Source organism: Erinaceus europaeus, chromosome 4, assembly GCF_950295315.1.
Source record: "Erinaceus europaeus chromosome 4, mEriEur2.1, whole genome shotgun sequence".
NCBI lineage: Eukaryota > Metazoa > Chordata > Mammalia > Eulipotyphla > Erinaceidae > Erinaceus > Erinaceus europaeus.
In genome coordinates, this window is record NC_080165.1 from 60,946,883 (window position 1) to 60,970,849 (window position 23,967).

Consider the following 23,967-nt stretch of genomic DNA (forward strand, 5'->3'; position numbering starts at 1 on the left):
TTTATTCTTCTTGTCTAGTTTAACCAGAATTGCTGGTCTAGAAGGCCCCTGCTAGTTTACTGCCCCAGAAATGGAGTAGCCACCAGGGATGGGGGTAGGGAATGCCAGCAGATTGTTAGCCTAGGAAATCTTGGTGTAAATCTCACTTCTTCATTGACAGATGAAAAATGACTGGGGAGACAACGTAACGGTTGTGCAAAAGACTTTCATGACTGAGGGCCTGAGATCCTAGGTTCAATTCCCGTGACCACCATAAGCCAGGCCTGAGCAGTGCTCTGGTCTCCCTCTCTTTCTATCTCTCTTTTGTTAAAATAAAATAGCTTTAAAAAGATTGGGAAAGGGGTGTAGAGAAAACAGGGTGCATAATTAGTTGGAGGATGCTTCTGAAAATACACAAACTAACCCTGCTGCCTCACTCACCCCCACCTCCAGCGCCCCCCCCCCCCAAAGCTCTCAGCTAACGCCATGTGACAGCACCTGATAAGTTTTTTTCATTTCTTTGTCTTTGCTGAGAGCGGCTTCTGATTATCACCTTCTAGGTCATCAGGAGCCATGCGCAGAGGGACCCCGCAGCTCGGGCGCTTCCAGCTAGCTGACTCCCATCAAGAAGTTAGAAGGGAGCCTGCAAATACATCGCCTGTTATCATCTCTCCATCCTGCAATGGCTTTTCCAGGCGGGGCTGGGGGAGGGGAGTCGGGCAGCAGGTCCCTCTGGAGAAGCTGGGCCGGAATATTAATACCCAGTGTGGAAGGGCTGGGGGAGGAGCAAGCGGGCCCCAGGCGGGTCCTGGGAGGCTTTGAGATGGTGGCCAAGCAGCCTGTGTAGGGACTGCTCCCATGACAGTGTCTCAGTTCCCTACTGATGCCCCTCGGCCACCCGGAGAGCAGCGAGAAGGGCCCAGGGCGCAGGGCACCCAACCTGCCCCACTGGGAGCGCGCAGTCACTTCGTCTTGTCAGCGCCAGGGGCCTCTGTCTTTGCGGGGTCTGGAGAGAGCATACAGTCTCAGCCCACACTCCATCTGTCGGGAGACAGCCGGGGCTTCTCAATGTTTTATGGATCCACTTAAATTGGAGGAAATCCAGAGGTCAGAGCCGGCACAGACTCCCCAGTCACCTTACCCTGCAGAGCGCGCAGCCTTTCCAAATCCGGCTCCCCGCCCCCCCAGTAGCCCCCCCATCCCCCAACCCCCCCCCCCCCGCAGTGGCCCGGAATTACTGCGATTACACGGCAACTCAGGCCGCGATATTACTTTGATACACTACCTGCTGCAGCCCGGGCTGGGAGGCCTGCATTATTTACCAGGGAGGTTGTTGGGGGATTTGCAGCACATCAGCCTGCCCGCCTGCCAGGCCTTGCAGCTCCAGCTCCACCCACGGAGGAATCCCCCTCTCTGCGTGACCCTTTACGTCCTTTTCTTTCTTTCTAAGTTTTAAAATTATCACCATGCTTGAAGCGCCCACTACCACGCCAACAAGTGGGGGACCTGGCACTTGAACCCAAGGTAAAATGTAATGTGTGTGCTCAATGGGTGTGCCACCGTCTGGGCCCAGTCTCAGAGACCCTTTTCTGACTAAAGTGGCACCTGTAGTGAGGTTGGAGGTGGGGAGACGGGCTGAGCCTGTGGTTTGTACTAACTCCTGAGGACACCCCTGGTCATTTTTCACTCTGTACCCAGTGAATTGCCTGGAGGGCAGGCCAAAGGCACAAAAATAAATAAATAAAATAAAATAAATAAAATAAACTGCCCTCCTCCCCTCAGCCCCCACCTTGACTCACTAATAACTGTCAGCCAGTAGGTTGAGCTGGGCTATCTGGCTTGTCCTGGCCACTGGGAGGGATAGAGGGACACCCCCGGCCCCACCCATTTTCCACGTCCCTGTGACTGAAGTCTGCCACAGCCACAGCCACATCCAAGGAGGGATTTCACACTTGCTGGAGGTTGGAGGCTGGGGACTCTGGCCTCTCCCGGCTGCACGATTATGGCTTGGCATCAGCATCTAGATTGCAGGTTACCTCTGCTTTTATCCAAAGCGGTCCTTAAAGGGAGATGGATTTCTGATTGAAATCCTGTCAATTGGTGCGGAGGCTCACAGGGCACAGCATGAGCATACTTCTGGGGAAATTGCCCTGGGCCGGGGGCGGGGCCACAACCCTGTGTGTTGCCCAGCTCCAGTGTCCAGGAACCAGCCTGGGTTAGCAGTCTGGGATGGAGAATCTGGCTTGTCCTTCTCATTTCCCAGAATCTCCAGAGGTCACTATATATCCAGATTGCGGTTTTGTTTGTTTAAACATACTTTCATTAATTTACTGCATTAATATTTTCCCTGTAAGAATATTTTATTTCTCATTAATCCCCTAGTAAAGAGAAAAGAAAAATATGTTATTTCAGTGAGAGAGAGATATGCACAGAGACATCAGAGGACTGCTAAGCTCTAAGTTACGGTGGTACCAGGGATTGAACCTGGGACTTATGAGCCTCAGGTATGGAAATCTTTTTGCTAACACCTTGCATAACAGTGTTATTTATAAGCCTGAGTGGCAGGGGGATGCAAGTTGCTGAGGTGGGGGTGTCCATTTTGAGGGATGAAAAAGGATGGTGTGGGGGGGGAATCTGTCCAGATGTGGAATAGTATTGAACAGCTTAAGTCCTATACTTGAAGGTTTGGTCCATAGAGATAGTGAGACTGTACAGTGTGCCTGCTTTGTCAGGCACAGCCTAGGTTTGAGCCTAGCCACCACTGCATTAACTTCAGTGGTATGGTCTCAGTCTGTCTGTCTGTCTTTATCTCTCTCTTTCTCCGTCTCATTCTATCTGAAAAAAGTTGTTTAGTGCAGTGAAACCTGGTGATGACAGCAAATTTAAAAAAATATAGCATTTGATTATTTTCACTGAGAGAAAGAGACCAGAGCACTGCTCAGGCTTTTATGGTGCTGGAGATAGAACCAAGTGCCTCCAGCATGCAAGTCTTGGGTTCTAACCACTGAGCAACTCCCCATTCCTTTCTCACTTTCTCTCCAGCATTTACCAACAAACAGAACATCCTGGTTGGAGTCACTCCTGTCATTGGCACCTGGCAGAGAGGGCTTTTTCCCAGCCTGGGCCCAGGTTCCTCCTGTCTGTCTTTCCTCCTGCAGGAACTTACCCTTAGCCTTCCTGCCTCAGAAAGGGCTTCCCTTTCCTATCAGAGCAGTTGAGGAGCCCTGGGAGGGCTGATCCTCCCTCCCCTCTCCCAGTCATCCTGGAAGTTATGTTAAGTTCTAGATTCTAGATTGAACCATCCCCTCTAGCAGAACCTGCCATAAATGTGACTTTTCCAGAAAGGAGAAGAACTTGGGATCTCCACTATCTTTTCACCACTGAAAAGTAGTGGGGGGGCAAACTAGGTGTGGAGAGTCCCCCCCACATTGGAAGGTAAAGGATGACAGCTGCCCTGCTCCCCAGTAGCTGGAGAGAAAATGACCTTGGAGCAGCAAGGTGAAACATGGGGTATGATGTATTCCTTGCTCTCCCAGAAATGTCAGGAGCTCATTCTGCCTGCTCCTCCTGGGTCAGCAGTGAACAGATATGCCATCTCTCCAGGCACTTGGGGACTTGCCTGGAATGAACATATTTTTCAAGAGGAATCCCAGCTGCTTCAGGAACAGATGGTGTTGTGGGTGCAGCTAAGGGCAGGAGGCAGAGAAAACACTGACTTGCCAATGGTCTTGCCCCCTCCCTGGCCCTCCTGAGCTGTGTGACTATAGGCAAGTCCCTCTCCTTTTCTGGTCAGAATCCCTTGTGAAGAATGAGTGGGTCCCTTGCAGTGCACACAGTGAGGTGTGCTGGGGCCTTGCCCCCTTGTGGTAGTGAGGATGGCACACTCTCCTGATTAGGGAAAAGGTTTTTTTTTCCTATGTATTTGCCCATTCATTTTTGGTTTGTTTTTTAATTTTCTTTTCTTTAAAAAAGACATTTTATTTCTTTATTAATGAGAAAGATAGGAGGAGAGAGAGAGAAAGTACCAGACAGCTTTCTAGTACATGCGCTGCTGGGGCTAGAACTCAGGACCTCATGCTTGAGAGCCCAATGCTTTATCCACTGTGCCACCTCCCAGACCACTTAATTTTTTTTATTGCCACCAGAGTTACTGCTAGGGCTTGGTTCCTACACTACTCCACTGCTCCTGGTGGCTGTTTTTTCACTTTTTTTTCCCAGAAAGTGAAAGAGAGGAGAGGCACCTGCAGCACTGCTCCATCGCTCCTGAAGCTTACCCCTTGCAGGTGGGGGTGGGGTTTTGAACCTTGGTCCTTGTCACTGGTAGTGTGTGTGCTCTATCAGGTGAGCCATTAGCCCAGCCCATTAAGAAAGGACCTCTAGCTTAAGGCTACATGGAGCTTCTGGTTCCCCATCCTCAGCTCTGTCTCTCCCAATAAGAGATTCATTGTTTTAACCTCTTAGAAAATGTATCCTGGGGGTCGGGCGGTGGTGCAGTGGATTAAGCGCATGTGGCACAAAGTGCAAGGACCGGCGTAAGGACCCGGGTTCGAGCCCCTGGCTCCCCACCTGCAGGGGAGTCACTTCATAGGCAGTGAAGCAGGTCTGCAGGTGTCTATCTTTCTCTCCCCTTCTCTGTCTTCCCCTCCTCTCTCTATTTCTCTCTGTCCTACCCAACAACGAACAACATCAACAATGGCAATAATAATAACCACAATGAGGCTACAACAACAAGGGCAACAAAAAATGGCCTCTAGGAGCGGTGGATTCATGGTGCAGGCACTGAGCCCAGCAATAACCCTGGAGGAAAAAAAAAAAAAGAAAATGTATCCTGTTAGGGGAACCAAAGTCTAGTTTTTTCTATTTTTTATTTAAAATTTTTAAAAAAATATTTACTTATTTATTCCCTTTTGTTGCCCTTGTTTTATTGTTGTAGTTATTATTGTTTTGTTGATGTCATCATTGTTGGATAGGACAGAGAAATGGTGAGAGGAGGGGAAGACAGAGGCGGGAGAGAAAGATAGACACCTGCAGACCTGCTTCACTGCTTGTGAAGCGATCCCCCTGCAGGTGAGGAGGCTGGGGCTCCAACTAGGATCCTTAAACCGGGCCCCTGCACTTTGCGCCATGTGCGCTTAACACGCTGCGATACCGCCCGACTCCCCAAAATCTAGTTTTTTCTATCATTTTCCTTCTTTTGGGGGAACTCCGCAGGGCTCACAGAACAGCTCCTCCCAGTGACCAAACCTTCTTTCTACCCTACCCATCTTCTCTGGCCTCCCTCTGCCCACTGGCCTCACTTTAATCCTTGCACTAAAATCTTAGCTCTGACAAGAATTGATGGAACATCCCATCTGGTAGGGCCCCTAATCTTCAGGGAGTTCCAGGTCTGGGAGATAGCCTTCTTAAAACAACAACAGCAAAGAAATAACAAAATCACACAAGCAATTGAGACTGTTGGCTTTCCAATTGGGCTGGAAACCTGCCTTAGAGGTGAGCAGGTTTAGTCAAGTCTTCCCCAAGAAAGGGGAAATTTTCCAGTTCTTTCTGAAACTGTGGTTGGTCTTCTCCTTCCTCTGTGAGGCCCAGATCACCAGACTTGCTCTGATACCCCGACTCCCCACCAAGGAGAAAAAAGATGTAGAAGAGAATGTGCTTCAGTTCTCTCTTTCCTTACCTGGTTGTGTGTGTGTGTGTGTGTGTGTGTGTGTGTGTCTGTGTGTGGTGGGGGGTGAGGAGGGAGGGGGGTGGGGAGTGTAGGTGGCATATCCACTGTGTCCAATGGGGACGGGCCCTTCTGGGAAGCCACTAAAGCATATGTTTTCATAGTTTCTGTAGTCTCACAGAGATGTTTCTGGAGGGTCAGGTTTATTCCAGCACAGAGTGGGCCCCCTACACAGTCTCCCTCCCCCCCCCAGTTCCATTTCTCCAGCTCTTTATTTATTGGAAATTATGATGTGCCATGTTGTTTCTTTCCTTGCATCTCTTATAGTCCCTGAGGGTAGGCGAGCTGAGAGTGCCAGATACACAAATATGCTGTGAAAACCCTGTGGGTTTTTGGTTCTAGCAGGGGGAAGGAAATTAGCTGTAATCAGCTGCTGTTGCCTCACTAGAAAGCCTCCAACATAGTCCTTCAGAGCTTCTCCTGGCTCTCTTCCTCTGCTCGCCCAGGGCTCTGGCCACCTGATTGGAGACCTCTGTCCCCCCTGCAGGATAACCACCTCCTCCTCACCTAGTCCTGTGGCATCATTAGTGGGGCCTGGAAGAGGGGGAGGAGGAGCAGGAGGGGGAGGAGGGAGTGGAGGAGAAAGAGAAGGAAGCGAAGAAGAGGAAGGAGGTGGAGAGAGGAGGGAGCCCCAGGTACACAAAGAAGCTCTTCCTGGCCTCCCCACTGAGCGATTAGCTAGAATGGTGGTAGAAGCAGGTAGGAGTCAATTTTCGTTTTTCCCAGAATTACCTGAAAGGGAGAAGGTTGTTTAGAAGTTTCTGAGAGGTGAAAGGGATTCATTGCCCCCCCCCCCCCAAATAAAAGCATCAGTAGGCGTCTGGCCTTTGCTTTTTTTCCTTTCCTGAGGAAACCAAAGGCTAAAATTCTTAAGTGTCTACCCCACAGGGCAACTGCACTTAGGCAGAAAATAGACCTTGCCTGTGCCCCAGGCGATGGGAGGAGCCGGCTCCATCCTCCACTCACTAATAAGCCTACCCACCTCAGTCTGACCTCTGTCTTCCTCTCTAGCTTTCAGTACAAAGAACATAAGTCATCCACCAGGCATTATATAGAAATTCCTTGAACTTGCTGTGTGACCTCTGGAAAGTCATCTAATGTCTCTGAGCTTCAGTTGAAAAAAAAAGACTCAACTGGTAGAATGTGGAACTTGTATGCCTAGAGTTCCAGGTTTGATCCCTGGCACAAAATGTGCCAAAGTGCTGCTCTGACTTATCTCTATTTATTTTCAAGTATTTTATTTTAATGAAAGATACAGAGAATAATACACAAAGTGAGACTAGCACACTGCTTAGTTCTAGCTTATGGTAGTAGTGGTGGTGGGACTGAATTTGGGACTTTGGGGTTTCAGGCATAATCATTATGCTATTTCCTCCACCTTCTCTGTCTTATGTGTAATAAATAAAACAAATCTTTGGGTGGGAAGATAGCGTAATAGTTATGCAAAAAAGTCTTTCATGCCTGAGACACCAAAGGTCCCAGGATCAATCCCTGGTACTACTGTAGCCAGAATTTGTGCTCTGGTAAAAAAAAAAAAAAAAAAAAATATATATATATATATATATATATATACACACACACATATATACATACACACATCAGAAATCATATAAATATGGCGGTGAAATAAGTGAGTCATTCCTAGGATGCAGGAATAATCACAATGGCTCACAGTGTTTTATAACCATGACCCAAATGCACTTACCTTGCCAAGGTGATACCCAACAGGATAGTCATGATTTTTCACAACTATTTAAAAAAATTTTTTATTTATAAAAAATATGTAGGCATATTTTAGTTATATTCCAAAGGGCCTGTGGCTATACTAGTTTTGTTATTTTTTTTTTTTCCCCTGAGCCTGATACGTGGGTTGATCCAAGTTATCGTCTGGGGAGATGATGTCATGGCTGGAAAAAGGACCAGAAAGCTGGATCAGAGAAGAGAGTAGCTCCCAAATATGGGAAAGGTATATAAATATTGTTGACTGTAAACCTCATTGATTTGTGACTTCCACATCCTTGTAGATCTGAGCTCACATTCTGTGGTCATGAGTAGGAACATTCCAAGCTGCCCCAATATTGACCCATCTTCCTCAGGTGTAGCATAGAGTATGTTGTCCATCCTCCCTTTGGAGGATGGAAATTCTCTACCACTGTTGATCCAAGTTGAATGCAAGTTCCTATGGGGGGGGGCCCACAAAGGGGTCTATTGTGTTGTTCCTGATGGAGATGACCAGTAACAATGGAGAGAGGGATTTATTCGAGGTCTAGGCCCATCATGTCTGTTTGGGAATCTCAGGACTCCCCGACCAGGGCCCCAGCTGATGGGGTGGCCTGATAGTGACTAAAGAGTCATCATTAAAGTATGTCTCGAAACTTTACATCAGGCTCAACCTGACGCTGTTGACTGGCTACGGAAGAAGGGCAAACGCTAGAAGAAGAAGAATTAAAGTATGCCAGTCTCTTACCCTTATTCAAATTTTGCAGTCCTTGCTTTGCTAAGATTAGCTTTGAAGTCAGTGAGAGAACTGTAATAGGAAGTAGGTGAGGAGGGTATCTAAGTCTAAGTAGACACTATTTCATTATGAACTTTATACTGACTCACTACAGACTATTGTGTATTTTTGCTTTCAGGTATATATTTTGCGCTAGTTTATGGATACATGTGAACATATGCTCTATCTCACGGGACCTGGTCTATATCTAGGTTTTGGGACTTTGTTAGGAAGTGAACCTCCTGGAATGGAATTAGAGAATACTATGAAAGGAAAGGTCTCACCTGAGTAATGAGGATGAAGGACTGACATTCCATGACTGACGTCTCTGGACACAGTCTGAAGTGAAGCATGCTGAGGTGGTACTTGTTGTGTTGATCAGGTTGGAATTGGCGCATGCAGTATCATTTGGTATGAATTGAGAGAAGCATGCAGAAAAGTGAGCCCCACCCTGGTGGTTCCAGGACTCACAACTATTATGGTAAAATGAATTTCTACTAATACTGTTCTGCTTTTTTCTTTTTTCTTTTTCCTTCCTTTAGATTTACTAAGATCCTTTTCCCTTGGGGAGATGGCAAAATATAATGGCTAAAAGTGTGAGCCCAGGAGCATGGCTATTTGGTCGGTTTTATTTTATTTTATTATTTTTTTTACTACAACACTGCTGTGGCTTATGGTAGTGTGGTGTGGGAGATTGAACATGGGATACTGAAGCCTCAGGCATGAAAGTCTCTTTGCATAACCATTATGCTATATACCCCTGCCTGAGCATGGCTATTTGGATGAGGTTCCTGACTCAGTCACTTAGCAGTTGTGTGACTTTCAGCATGTTCCTTATTTTCTCTGTGCCTCAGTTCCTTCATATGGAAAGCAGGGGACATGATATATCAGATGGATGTGACCAGGGGAACTGAGAATGGTGACTGAAGCATCATAAGTACATACCTGATAAGTATGCTATGGTAACACTCAAGTATTATTGCTGTAATAACAGACTGCTTTTAAAAGAGCAGCGGGCTAAGCACACATGGTGCGAAGCACAAGGACTGGAGTAAGGATCCCAGTTCAAGGCCCCACCCCTCCCCACCTGCAAGGGGGTCACTTCACAAGTGGTGAAGCAAGTCTGCTCTCTCTCTCTCTGACTCTCGATGTCTCCTCTCCTCTCTCGATTTCTCTCTGTCCTATCCAACAACAACAACATCAATGGCAACAATAACAATGGCAACAACAACAACAAAGGTTACAAAAAATGGGAAAAAAAATGGCCTCCAGGAACAGTGTATTCGTAGTGCAGGCACCAAGCCCCCAGGCACCGAGTCAACAGACAAATGAAAAAAAAACTCAAAATCTCTGTTCATCAGAGAAATCAAATAAAGACAATAATGAGAGACAACTTTAAACCTTTAAGAAGGTCATACATCAGAAAAGACAGTAACAACAGATGCTGGAGAGGTTTTGGGGGTAAAAGAACACTTCTGCACTGCTGGTGGGAATGTAAATAGGTCCAACCTCTGTGGAGAGAGCACTCTCAGAAAGCTAGAAATGAGTTTACCTTATGACCAAGCAATTACTTTCCTGGGGATGTATCCAAAGGAATCAAACATACTCATTCAAAGAGATCTGTGTACACCTATGTTTATAGCAGCACAATTTGTAATAGCCCAAACCTGGAAGCTCCCTAAGTGTCCAACAACAGATGAGTGGCTGAGAAAGTTGTGGTCTATATACACAATGGAATATTACTCAGCTATTAAAAATTATGAATTCACTTTCTTCAACTCATCTTGGATGGAGCTTAAAGGAATCATGTTGTGAGATAAACTAGAAAGAGGAGGAGGCTGAATATGGGATGATCTTACTCATGGGCAGAACTTAAGAAACAAGAACAGAAAGGAAAACACAAAGTAAAACTTGGGCTGCATTTGGTGTATTACACCAAAGCAAAGGACTCTGGGGAAGGAGGACAGAGAGTGGGCTGCGGGGAGCGTATGGGGGGGTGGAATGAGGTGTTTGAGGTCCTGGTGCTTGATGGAGGAAAAGGACCTAAGTTGGTGGTGAGAGTGTTTTGCAGACACCTATCATGAGATGAGAAATTTTACCCATGTGTCAACAACTATAGTGTAAATCATTACCCCCCTCCCCCAATAAAAAATGAAGAAAAAGAAAGAAAGAAATGCCTAATTTCTGGAATCCTGAGATGCATCCAACAGAAAGGTCTGTGTTAGGAGCCAAGTATAAATTTCTGGTTAATAGGATGTTTTAGCTAAGGGGTGGTGAGGTATAGCCCCCCTTTTTTCCCCAGCTTTATTCTTCTTGGACAAACCCCTCCCATTGCTTTAGTTAGCATTCCTTTCAGCAGAGATCTTAGGCGAACACTAGAGAGGGCTCTGGCTAAGGGACTGGAGACACAGGTGCACCTTGTCTTCTTGAGCTACAAAAAGGGAGTGTGGGCTTTCCCTTCTCTTGCAAGATTGTCAGTCCTCTGAGGTGAGGACTCTCAGAGGACTCAGCAAACTGTAAAGCCCTATATACCCCAAAGGGTGCACCATCCATGAGCCAGCAGGTGCCACAATAGAGGAGCCCAGGACTTGCAAAAATAAGAATGTGCTCCATCCCTGGCATCACATGTACCAGAGTGACGGATGCTCTGACTCTCTCTCTTTCCTTAATGAATCTTTAAAAAGAAAATAAACATCTTCCCCCCCACACACACACACTGAGAGAAGAAAAAAAAAAACTACAAGAAAAGTCTATGTGTTTGTGTATGTTTTTTAGAGTACTACTCGACTCTGATTTTTATAGTAGTATTGGGGATTGTTGGTTTTTGCTTGTTTTGTTTTTGTTTTAGGCATGCAGCCATTCCAGTTCAAGAGAGCAGCTCATCCCGGGCCCTGGAAGGAGATCCAGCAGACAGCCTGAGGGAGTTGGGTCTGGGATATCACCCCAAGGAAGAGGATATTATTTTGTTCCTTTTTTCATGTTCTTCTCTGACTCTGATTCTTCCTAAATTCAAAACAAAAATCCAGCTGCAGAAAGAGAGGCCTCAGAGGCTGGATGCCTGCATAAAGCCTGCAGTCCATCCATGTGGAGTTGATACTTGGGTGGGCCTGACCCTGGCCACTGGAGTTCACTCTTGCTTCTGTTCAGTCACACAAGCTTTGCAGATATAGATGTTCACTCACTGCAGGGGGGATTTATGGAGAAGCATCCAGGTGTTGCTCTGCTTTTTTCCACAGGTCTGTGCTGGAGGCTTTCTGGTGAGGTGACAGCAGCTCATTACAGCTGGGGTGCTGGGGAGACTTTTATGAATAAGACTGACAAGGTCCATGCCCTCCCGGAGTTCACGCCAAGCTGGAGAGAGACTGACAGTAAACAGAGAAGCATAAAAAGGGAGCTTACATTGTGATGAGTGTGGTGAACAGGAAGACCCAGGAGAATGGAATGGAGAGTGACTTGAGGGCCAGCACACTTTCAGAGGACAGGTTCTGCAGCTGTATGTCACAGGTTCTAAGTCCTTTCTCTTTAGCAGAACTATTGCCAGCCACCACACATAGTAAGAATGACAGCTGCTAACAATAACTGAGTACCTGCTGGTGCCACACCTATTCCAAACAGGCTGCAAGAATTGACTCATCTAACCCTTCCAACAGCAACCTTGAAGAAGGTGTTGTTTTTCCCTCTTTACAGATGAGGAAACTGAAGCCCAGAGAGGTTCACTAACTTCCCCACACTCCACGGTTGATAACAAGTGGAACTGAGATCTGCAGACTCTGGTGGATTTGTTAAAGTTGTTCCTTGTCAGGTGTGGGAGGGCTCTGGGGTAAGAGTATTTAAACTGTCACTTGAACAGTTCTGCTATATTAAGTATTCTTCATTCAATTTGACCCATTTTCAGAATGCATTCAGTAATTTGTAGGGTTTATTTCAGTTTAGTAAAGAGGACTTCCCCTGGGAGCTGGGAGGCTGGTGGCTCAGGGAGGTCTATAGCTTCTAACAGAAGGAGTGACATCTCTAGGTCAGGTTAGGAAATCTGTAGAGGCCACAGAGAACATCTAATCCAGGTTACTGGTGGTGTAGACTGAGAGCCCCAAACTGTATACAGCACACACCACACACTCTTCCCATCCTCCCTCCCCCAGCTTCCACACAGTTCGAGGATCATGTCAGATCCTATTAAGAGTAACCAAGCACAGTGTTCAAACACGGTTTCAGCCTATTTATCCAGGGACACCGCAGGTTTGGAGGCGGTCAGCATGCCCATTTGTTACTATTTGCGGAGATGGTGCACATCAAACATGAGCTTTCTGTAAACAAATTAAAAAGTAATAAAGTGGCCCCATCTGCATACTGGAGCACTACACTTCCATTTTAATGAAGCTTGCTATTGCAAAGCCGCTCTGATGGCTTGTCGAGCATGTTGCAGCCCATGGCTGAACATGGAAATATGCTGTCACTCCTTCCTGCAGGCCCCCTGTCGCCAGGGCATGCAGGGCATTTGTTCCCAGCAGACCCAGCAGCTGACAAGCTAGTCCCGGCTCCTTGCCAGCCTGCTCTTTGAGGGGTGTTGGATATGTGTGCCTGCCATACTGTCAACTGTCAGGGTCAGCTGTCAAAGATGGTCCCCTAGCTCCCCTGTACAGTGGCAATTGTTGTAGTATTTAATCAGCCTTCACGGTGTGGCAGAGTGCTGGGTATCTTTTATCTGCTCCCCCAAATCCACTTTCTGACCTCTTCTTTTCTGTGCTGCCCCTCACGAGGCAGGCTCAGTGGATTCTGTAGATGACATGCCTAGTTCCAGTGACCTCTGGTTGCCATTGCCCAGTTAGGCACCACATGGAGATGAAAGGAGGAGGAGGAAGAGGTTGGGTCAGGTATTTGGGGCTGGCAGCAGCTTTATCCTGTCCCTGTCCTCCTGCAGAGCTCTGTCTGGGTCTAGATAGTCTCCCCCTTGTCCTGACCAGACCTGGGTGCTTAAAGCTCACCAGTGTTGCCAGTCATGGCATTCTGCACCCTCTCTGTTGCTCTCCTCACCTCCACCCACATTTTTGCAAGTGGTGCCTTGTGGTAACTGTCCCCAATGGGCTGAAGGAGCCATCTGTTTTTTTTTTTTTTTTTTTTTTTTTTTTTTTTTTTGCCAGGACCTAGACCCACAGCAAAAGTGCCAGCTAAAAACTATGATTTATAAGAACTAAGGTGGTTATCTTTGGGAGGTGGGAGGATGGTGAGACAGAACTTTGGTGGTGGATGTGATGTGGGACTTTACATTATAATCTTACAATCTTGTAACAAATCATCAATAACAAATTATACACAAACATATTATATATTCCCAGCTAAGCTTTGCAGAAGGGCACTCTACTTATTTCAGAAAAACTCTGCCTGGTGGGGTGGGGGCTGGTGCTAACCTCACTTACAGCTGAGAACATTGAGCTTTAACTTGCCCAAGGCTGAGCAAGTGACAGGATATGAACCCTGTTGGTATACTGCACCAAAGTAAAAGACCCTGGAGGTGTGAGTGGGTGTGTGTGTGGGGGGCAGTGTCCAGGTCCTGGAACATGATGGCAGGGAGGACCTGGGGGTGGTGGTTTAGATTGTTATGTGGAAAGCCAAGAAATGTTACACATGTACAAACTATAGTATTTTATTGTCAACTGCAAACCATTAGTTCCCCTGATAAAGAAAAAAAAAAAGGATATGAATCTTGACCATCATGCAAGAGAGGTAAGCCTTCTGTTCCTGGCTCACCTGCGGGAGAAATGCAGTCCTGGTGACCTCCAGGTGCCTACCTGTAGAGAGGACATTGGCATATCTGAGACCATCATTGGGCATGGTGCTGGGATTCAGACACAGAAGCTCTCCCTTCCTTTGAGGGGGAGGGGTCGACACCACAGCCTCTGTTCTCGGCCTAGCCTGCATGCTAGCATCACCTGGGGAATTAACTAGAACCAATTCCCTTGCACCCCATGCCTGGGTCAGTCAGTGAGAATCCCTGGTGGGGGAGTCCAACTCTTTGGGGATCTCCCCTTGGAAGTCCAATGAAAGCCGGTGGTGAAGACTGGACTCAAGGTCTATGCTGGAGTACAATGGGGAGTCAGAGAGGGTTGAAAAGATCAGAGACCATGGAAGATTTGGAGAGACAGAAGCTGGCAGAGGCAAGCACTGCACTTCCAACTGGGGAAATCACCAGACCTATGTAGGTTGGTGATTCATTCTACAAATGTTAGTAGGGCAGCAATTCAAACTCAAATAGCTTGTGTGATTGGTGTGTAGAGATGGTCCTTCTGTTTCCCACACCATGGGGAAGTCCATCCTAAACTCTGAGGACAATGGGGTGTGGGGGAACCAGCCACACTCCTCCCTGCCAGGAACCCAAAGATGGGTCTGTGAAGGTACTGGTTGGGGATGGAGTAGGCCCAGGGAGGAAGCTGTGCCCTGGATATGACCTCCATCAGTTCCTGCCCTCAAAACACAGGTGACACAGTCAGCCTTTAGAAGGACTTTCCATTTCCTGCTAGAAACTTTAAGAAAAAATGTAAATATGTATATTTGCCACTAGGATTATTGCTGGTGCTCAGTGCCTATACAACTCCATCGTTCCCAGCGACCATTCTTTTTCTTTCTTCTAGCTAGTGGCAGGCAGAAAGAAATAGGGGGAGAGGAGAGACACCACAGCACTACTTCACCACTCATGAAGCTCCCTGTGCAAGCAGGCACTCCCATGGGTGACCCAGGGTTCTGGGTGCTCATACATGGTAATATGTGCACTCTGCTGGGTGAGCCACCTATTGGTTCCCCCAATTTATTGTTTTGTCTCTCACCTACCTAGACAGTAGGAAAAGAAAATTTGATGAGTGAACAGCAATCCTTTTCTTTCTTTCTCTCTCTCTTTCTTTCTTTCTTTCTTTCTTTCTTTCTTTCTTTCTCTCTTTCTTTCTTTCTTTCTTTCTTTCTCTTTTCTCTTTCTCTCTTTCTCTGTCTCTTCTCTTTCTTCTCCTCCTTCTCCTTCTCCTCCTCCTCCTCCTCCTTCTTCTTATTTTATTGGAGAGGATAGTGGTGCACAGTATAAGTGACATATGTGTACAGCCTCTCATCTCCTCATGATAGGATAGCCATCATCATTCCTTCTCTAGAACATGCATGAGAGCAAACTCTTGTTCCAGAGGTAAATGAGATGATATTTTGAAACAGACACAACCTTTTTGCTCAGAGAGCCTCAGTCTCAGGGGATGTTGAGGGACAGGAGGTATCTGGAGAGTACTGCCCAGAAATGGGAGTGATCAAAGTTGTGGCTTAGAAAGGTGGAGGCGAGGCTTGGGTGTGAAAAGCTAGACCTGTGGACTTCTCTCACCCTCTGTCCAGGTCATCATGTGAATATGAGCTCTGTCCTCTCCCTCTCTCTCTCTCTCTCTCTGCCTAATATGTGAATGTTCTCAATTTTTCTGAATAAAATTTAAAATTCCTATAAATCATGCTCTCTCCTCAATTCTTTGTTGTTATATTGCATGATGAACTTTAAAAATAATAGTTATTTATTTATTTCCTTTTGTTGCCCTTATTTTATTGTTGTAGTTATTATTGTTGTTGTTATTGATGTTGTCATTGTTGGATAGGACAGAGAGATGGAGAGAGTAGGGGAAGACAGAGAGGGGGAGAGAAAGATAGACACCTGTAGACCTGCTTCACCACTTGTGAAACGACTCCCCTGAAGATGGGGAGCTGGGGGCTCGAACCGGGATCCTTGTCCCAGTCCTTGGTCCTAGTACTTTGTGCCACCTGCGCTTAACCCGCTGTGCTACCACTTGACTCCCGCATGACGAACTTTTTAAATGTTGGGGAACCAAGCGCTGGCCCCCTTCCCCACCATTACAAGGAGATTCAGTCTTCACGAAGCTTCTAGCTCAATGGTGTAGATACAGCCTCTAACATTTTGGAAGATCCAGAGTAAAGACACAGAAGAATGATCATTTCCTCAGAGAGCTGAGTCTGAGTGAGAGACACCATCATCCTGAGCACAGTCAGGACCTGACACTTCCTTGGGTCCTTTCTGGGCTGCTCCTGAGGCAACAGAGCCTCCTGCTCCCCTGGTTCTGGCTCATCAGTGGCTTCCACTGTCGCTGTTATCATCTGTCTTAAAAAAGTCCTAGGCAAGCACCTCCAGGCATGGGGACCCTACAGCAAGGCTGCTGACCTGAGACCTGAGCTCAGGGCTCACACAAGCCATTCCAGTGAGGATGGGGACCCTTGACAACACCCTCAGGAATAGAGCAGAAGGAAAAGAGAACAAAGAATTAAGGAGTCTGGCAGGAGAAAGTTACCCATTATAGTTTGCATGATAGCATGTTTGAGGCTCCAGGTCAGCCCCAGAACCAAAGGCAAGCACCATGGATTGCACTCGGGGAAGCTCCACACATGGAACCACCATGCTGTGGTGTCCTTCCCTCCTTCCCTCCCTCCTATTTCTCCAAAGGTAAAGAGAAACTAAAACAAACAACAAAACAGCCCAGGCAGGCTTCTCAGAGGCTTTGTGCCTGCAAAGGCCCTGAGTTCATTCTGTGGTAATAAATAAATAAGTAAACAAACAAACAAAAAACTAAAAGAATGAAGGGGAAATACATAAGGTAGGCAGACTTCTAGTTCCCTCCACCAGCAGAGCACTTGTCTTTGAAGTCGCTCCAGAAAGACACCCCCTGCCCCTCATTCACTGCCTCCATCTCTCTGCAGTATCCTGACCTGTCACCCTCACTTCCATCAGGGTGGCCTGAGTCATGCATGTCTGACTCATTTTTTCATCTAGGCCAGATGGACCAGCAGCTGAAAAATGATAATTACTTATTTGCCATGTGCCTGGGATTGTCTGAACTCTTTATCTGTATTATTATTTAATCCTCACAGTAGTACTGAGTGGCTCCTAGTGGCATCTCCGCTTGCTCCATGTGGGGACAGAGGCACAGAGAGCATAAGCAACTCATCCAAGGTTACAGAGCTGGCAGTGTTGGGGGCTGAACCCAGGTGTTTGGACCTATTCTTTCTGGCTCACATACCAGCCCCTGCCTTTCAGTGAAGACGTGCAGAATTAATGACATATGGACAGGGGACTAACAGGGCTGTGGATAAATGGAGTGGAAGGAAGCAAGCCTCACCTCTGGCCCCTTGGGCTCTCCCTCCCCGAGAAGGAAGGGTCACAATCTGGAGCTGCTGTTGATTCTACTCCCCTCTTCTCTTCCTGCTGAGAGGCTGAGGGTTTGGGGGTTGAGGTCCCTTTCATCCTGCACAGTTAGGGAGCAGGGTGGGCTGTAAATTCACTGCCCTCGGAGGCTGGCAGGCCCGTCTGCTCTCTGCACAGATGGCAGCCCAGGATGGGGGCTGGAACTGCCAGATACAGCAGTTCCAGGTCAGCTGTATCTGCAGCTCCAGGGTTAAGTCTGCTACCTGCTCCTGCTGCACCACTGGGCAGGAAGGTGGAGGGTGGAGCATGCTGGCTTCAAGGGTGGTACCTTCTAGTCTGTGCACTCAACTCTCCAAAGGGGTCAACTATGGCAAAGTCTGTAGAAGCTGAAAAAGTCACCTATCCAGAACCCCCATCAGCCCTAACCCACTCCTCATGCCATCCTCACTCCAGGACCCTTGCTTTAGCTTAGTTAACCTCCCCATTTCCAAGGGCTAACGACAGCCCTTATCCTGATTATTCTCTGGGTTCAGAGTGACTTGCCCAAGGTCATGGAGCTAAAGGTAGAACCAGTGTCTGTGGGTCTAATGCACGTTTGAGCATGGATGGTTGACTCCCCAGAAACTTGTCTATCAGACTCCCGTTGGCGTGCCTTGTGGTCGAGCGAGATGTGGCCTGAGTACGCAGGGGAATTCCAACCTTCCTATCAGCCTCACCACATCACCCCACCCCTTCTCCCTCTGGTGGGCTTCACCTTCCTTAAATTTCTATTTCTCCATTCCTGCATCATAATCCATACCTTCTCATTGCCTTGCTCTCTTTTTCCTTATAAGGAAATATTGGTCTCATTGGTCAGCTTGGCTACTTCCCTGCACAGCCACCCATTTATAAACTTTTAACCATGTCAATAAAAGGTCCTGTCTTCTGCCATGGTACCCTAAGGAGGTTTGTGTATCATCTGCCACCACGGTATGCTGGAAGACCCCTTAGCGAACTCACTCCTGTCTCTGCTAGCCTGAGGTTCCCCACTCTCTGTCTGTCTCCTGGTGTTGGGCTTGCATTGCCAGAGAGAGAGATGAGGAACTCATGGTGGCATGGTAATACAATTCTTTATTGATGCGGACATCCCAGAGTCGAGTGTGAGCACAGCAGGTTTAGGCCACGTGGAGCTAGCAAAATGGCAGCCTCCCGCTATGCATGCCAGCCCTTCTCCAGCTCTTCTCCAGGTTGGGAAGTAGAAGAGAAAGAGAAAGAGAGAGAGAGAGAGAGACAGAGACATAAACCAGGAACAGCAGCGGGTTTTATAGGGTAAAAATGGCAAGTGGGGAACAGGATTGGCTAGGAAAGGGGGTGGAGAAAACAAGGCACTCTGGGAAGGTAGAAGGCTGGTGGGATTAATGTACCCTGCAGGCATGGGTGGGGATCTTTCAGCCAAAACAATGATTATATAAATAGGCCATAGTATCAAGCAGTGCAGGGGAGCTGGCGTAATGCCCGACATCCTGGTGGCCAACAGGCCAGACAGGGAAGTGGGAGCTGGGTTGGCTCGTTCCCCCTGAGGAACCTTACAAGTGTCCTTGACATGGACATTGTGTCCTTGGCACTTGTCTTGCAACTGTGTCAAACCAGTTCTTGCAGCTGGGTTTCTGCCTTGGTTTCCCCCAGCTTATAGCCCCCCTCCCTGCCACCCTCTACTCCAGTGCAAGCCTGGAACTCCGTCCTCTGAACCTGGGCTCTGGATCCTTTTTACCTAGCTCTAGTCCTGCTCCCTAGCGTGTTCTCCCAGAGACTTTATTGTGGCCTCCTCAGGTGCCCTAACCTGGGTCTGCAGGTGTCTAAAAAAGAGCCTGGCACTGTGGGTCAGAGCTACAGTCACATTCTGCCTCTTCTGTTTGGTCCTGGGCAAGTTACATATCCTCTCTGGACCTCAATTTCTGTATCTGCCAAATGGGGATAGCAATTTTTTAGTGGGTAGAGCTCCAGGGATCTGAATTTTAAAATTAGCTTTTCTGGGGGAATCTGCTTTTCACTGAGTCTGGATGAAGCCTCTTATAGTGGATTGGGAAAGGCTGGCTGGGTGGTGGAAGAGTCAGGTCAGCTGGCTCTAAGAGTCTCTGAACTTTCCTTTCCCTTTCCCTTTTTCTTTTTCTTTAGCTTTCTTTCTTTTTTTTTTTTTAAAGAAAATTTATTTATTTATTCCTGAGAGAGATAAGAGGAGAGAAAGAACCAGACATCATTCTAGTACATGTGCTGCTGGGGGTTGAACTCGGGACCTCATGGTTAAGAATCCACTTTATCCACTGTGCCGCCTCCTGGACCACTCCCTTTTTCTTTTTAAACTATATTTACTAATAAGTAAATTAATGAGAGAGAGAGAGAGAGGGAGAGAGAGAGAGAGACAGAGACAGAAAGACAGAGACAGACAGAGGGAGAGAGAGAGGGAGATAGAGGGAGAGAGAAAGAGAGTGAGGGAGAGGGAGAGAGAGAGAAAACCAGAGCATCACTCTGGCATATGTGATTCCAGAGATCAAACTCAAGATATCATGCTTGAGAGTCCAATGCTTTCCCCCACTATGTCACCTCCCACATCTCTGAGCTCTCACCCTTTTGTGATGAAAAATAAAAGTCCAGGAATTTCCCCATTTCATCAGTCAGTATTGTTGGCTGTCAGATGAAATTTCCATGAGCATCCAAATCTTCTCTTCTGGATGACAAGGAACCCCTAGCATCAGCCCCCTGGTTGCTCAGTCATAGGCTGTCTCTCTGCAAAGCAAGCACCACGGCTTTATAGGAGAGTGGGGTGGGGGTGGGGGCTTGTGTGAGAATGTGTGTGTGTGTATGTACGTCATAGTGTGTTATTTTCCTGTGTGTGTTGCTGCAGCAGCATTCTAGGGGTAGAGGTCCTATGACTGGTGTTTCCTTATCTGTGTGGTGGCGGTTCCCTTCTACAGCTCAGCCTCCTGACATCTAGTCCACCTCCCAGAGTGCCTCAGGCATGGCTTTTAGCTTCTGTGTGTTCTGGAGTTGAGGCTATGTGGCCTTACCTACTCCCCCAGGCCAGCATCTTTGTGTGCCATCCAGCAGACCGACACACAGCCCTCGGGCTAGGCAGCAGAGCCCAATGTCCCCAGAAGGCTCCCAGGTTGAGGCCCTAGGAGCAATATGTAGAGGCCACAGAGTTCATTTGTGAGATCTGTCCCGTTTGGAACCAGCCATGTGACCTGGGGATGGGCAGTTGATTCAGGGCATCATCTTTAAGCAGGATGATGCTTAAACCTGTGAGGATGTCAGAAAGGACAGAAATGACAAATGATGGAGAGGATATGGAGAAAAAGGGACACTTATTCACTGCTGGTGGGAGTGCAAAATTGTCCAAACATTGTGGAAAGCAATTTGGAGACTTACTGGAACAGTAGGAATGGACTTATCCTACGACCTAGCAATTCCTCTCCTGGAAATTTATCCAAAGAAAACAAATGCACCTATCAGCAGAGATCTGTGTATACCTATGTTCATAGCAACACAATTTGTAATAGCCAAAACCTGGAAGCAACCCAGATGTCTAACATCAGATGAGTGGTTAAAAAAAATGATGAGGTTGTCTCCTCTGTATCCTCTTGGATGAAATTCAAGGACATCACATTGAGTGAGATAAGCCAAAAAGAGAAGGATGAATTTCAAAGGATCTCACTTATTAGCAGGACTTAATAAAGACAGGGAGGGGGGATTCAGGCGGTAGCACAGTGGGTTAAGTGCACATTGTGCGAAGTGCAAGCACCAGCGTAAGGATCCCAGTTCTAGACCCTGGCTCTTCACCTGTAGGGGAGTCGCTTCATAGGTGGTGAAGCAGGTCTGCAGGTGTCTGTCTATCTTTCTCTCCCCCTCTCTGTCTTCCATTTCTCTCTGTCCTATCTAACAATGATGACATCAATAACAACAATAATAATAACTGTAACAACAATAAAAAACTACAAGGGCAACAAAAGGGAAAAAAAACGACAGGGAAGAAGAGCACAAAGGGAGGACTGAACATGGTGTATTGCACCAAAGCAATCAACTCAGGGGAAGGAGTGGGAGGGAGGATAGGAAGAAAACTTTGGGGACCTATTGCATAACAAAATTGTATGCAAATGTTAATGACTACACTGTAAAGCATTAACCCCCTCAATGAAAAAACAAAGTCAGGAGCAATAACTGAGTCATAACATGGCTATAAAGATAATGAAAATTCCGGAGCCTCTGGTCTAGGTGGGGAGATAGACTTACCACTGAATTACAATGAAATATAGTAACGGTAAAACTGGTCACCATTGTCACCATCATCATTGACTGTGGGGATTTCTTGGTCTCACACACTAGGCTGAGGACTAAACAAGCCTCAATTCTCACAGGAAGCCCACAAGGTACCATTGAGATTTCATGGATGATGACACAGAAGCCCAGAGAGGTCAAGTGACTTCCCCAAGTTCACACAGCCAGGAAGTGGCAAAGTTGGGATCTGAATCCAGGTAGGCAGTCAGTTGGTGGGAACAGATGGTTCTGAAGCCTGGCTAGATGAGGATGGAGGGCAGAAGTCTGCTCGGACCCTGCTCTGGGGAAGAGGAGCCAATGTTCCCTTTGCAGGACAAGGAAAAGGAGCAAAGACGCTGTGAATCTGATCCCTGTCCCCTTCTATCACCAGAGGCTTGTGGGGACCTATACCCCTGAGGTCCAGGTGAGCTGAACCCCCCTCCCCTCATCAGGGTGGGTGTTTCCTGGGATCCCTCTTTGCTGCCCTCATAAACCTGCCTCCTTACTCCCCTCCAAAGAGGCCATTTTGTGACTCCTTGCTTCTCCCAGAACCAGAGCACTGATAAGCTGAAGTTTTATGGGCAGCAGCAGACGCATTGAGCTGGTTAGGGACTCTCCCTCGCCTGGTGTTTACCCAGCGTCTAAGAGGAGGCCTGGGCCCCATTCTCGCTCCTCCACTGCCGAGTTGAGTAGCTTTTTTCTTTTTTAATGGTGCCGCTCCAGGAACCGAGTCCCCTAACCTCTCTTCCAATCTTTGGTTACAGCACTTTATTAATTCCACAGCCATATGGTACATAAAAGGCCTCCTGATTGCTGGGGGCCCTGGCTGCAACGACAGATGTGCAGAAGATGCTAGGTGGAGTTGGGGCCTGGTGCCCACTGGGTGAGGGCTGGTGCCAGGCATGGCCACCAGGTGCTGACTCCATCCCAATGACAACCCAAGAGGTGCATGACCTTGAATGAGATCCTTTCACTCTGTGGGACTCAGCTGCCTGATCTCTAACTTGGGGATAATAACCGTGCTCACCTTCCAGGGTTGGAGGCAAAGACAGAGGAGTTCCTCAATTTATTCCACGTCATTACCTGGGTGTGGAATAAATGGACTGTCTGCACAGCGCATACTGTAGAGGATGGGCTGTGAGGACTGAGGTGGTCATGGTGACAGTGGACGAGGTGCAGGGGGTTGCTGTTACCTGCCAAGGTCACACAGCTTATTTTTTTCTACATGTGTAACAAAATATTTATTTGACCTAATACATACATCACAAAATACTGTCACCTCCACATCTAGTAGTAGTATTTTATAAAATTAAAGAGCTTGCTTATTCATACACACTACAGTACCAGTACATCATCCACGCAGCTCCCTTGGTGCTACCCATGGTGCTCCCATGTGGTGCTTGGACTTGAAACACGGTCGAGGTGTGTACTCCACTGGGTGAGCTATCTCCTGGGCCTTAAATCACAGAGTCTTAAGATGATTATTATAGGGCCAGGTGGTGGCACACCTGGTTGAGCACACCTGTTACAGTGCACAAGGACCCAGGTTCAAGCCCTCAGTCCCCACTTTCAGGGAGGCAACTTCACAATTGGTGAAGCAGTGCTGCAGGTGTCTATCACTCCCTTCCCTTCTCAATTTCTGGCTGTTTCTAGCCAATAAATAAAGATAATAATGTTAAAAAGAGTGTGTTGTTTTTTTAAAAAAAGATTATTATTATTTTATTTTTAAATTTATTTTATCAGAGCACTGCTCAGCTCTGGCTTACGGCTGTGCTGATAATTGAACCTGGGAGCTCAGAGCCTCAGGCATGAAATTCATTTCTATAACTATTATGCTGTTTCCATTGCTCAGTCACAGAGATTTTCAGTGATAGAATGGACCCTAAAGCTCAGTCACTGAAACAGATAGTCTGAGAGCTGTGTAGAAACCACAGACCAGGGAGTAGGGCGGTAGCGCAGCAGCACAAAATGCAAGGACTGGCGAAAGGATCCTGGTTCGAGCCCCTGGCTCCCCACCTGCAGGGGAGTCGCTTCGCAGGCGGTGAAGCAGGTCTGCAGGTGTCTATCTTTCTTCCCCCCTCTGTTGTCCCCTCCTCTCTCCATTTCTCTCTGTTCTATCCAACAACGATGACATCAATAACAACAATAGTAACTACAACAAGAAAGCAAGGGCAACAAAAGGGAAAAAAAATAAATATTAAAAAAAAAAAAGAAACCACAGACCCATTTGGTTTGATTTGTGGGGTGTGTTGTTTATTTATTTATTTGTAATTAGGATCATTGCTGGACTTCTGCACCCGCACAATTCCACTGCTC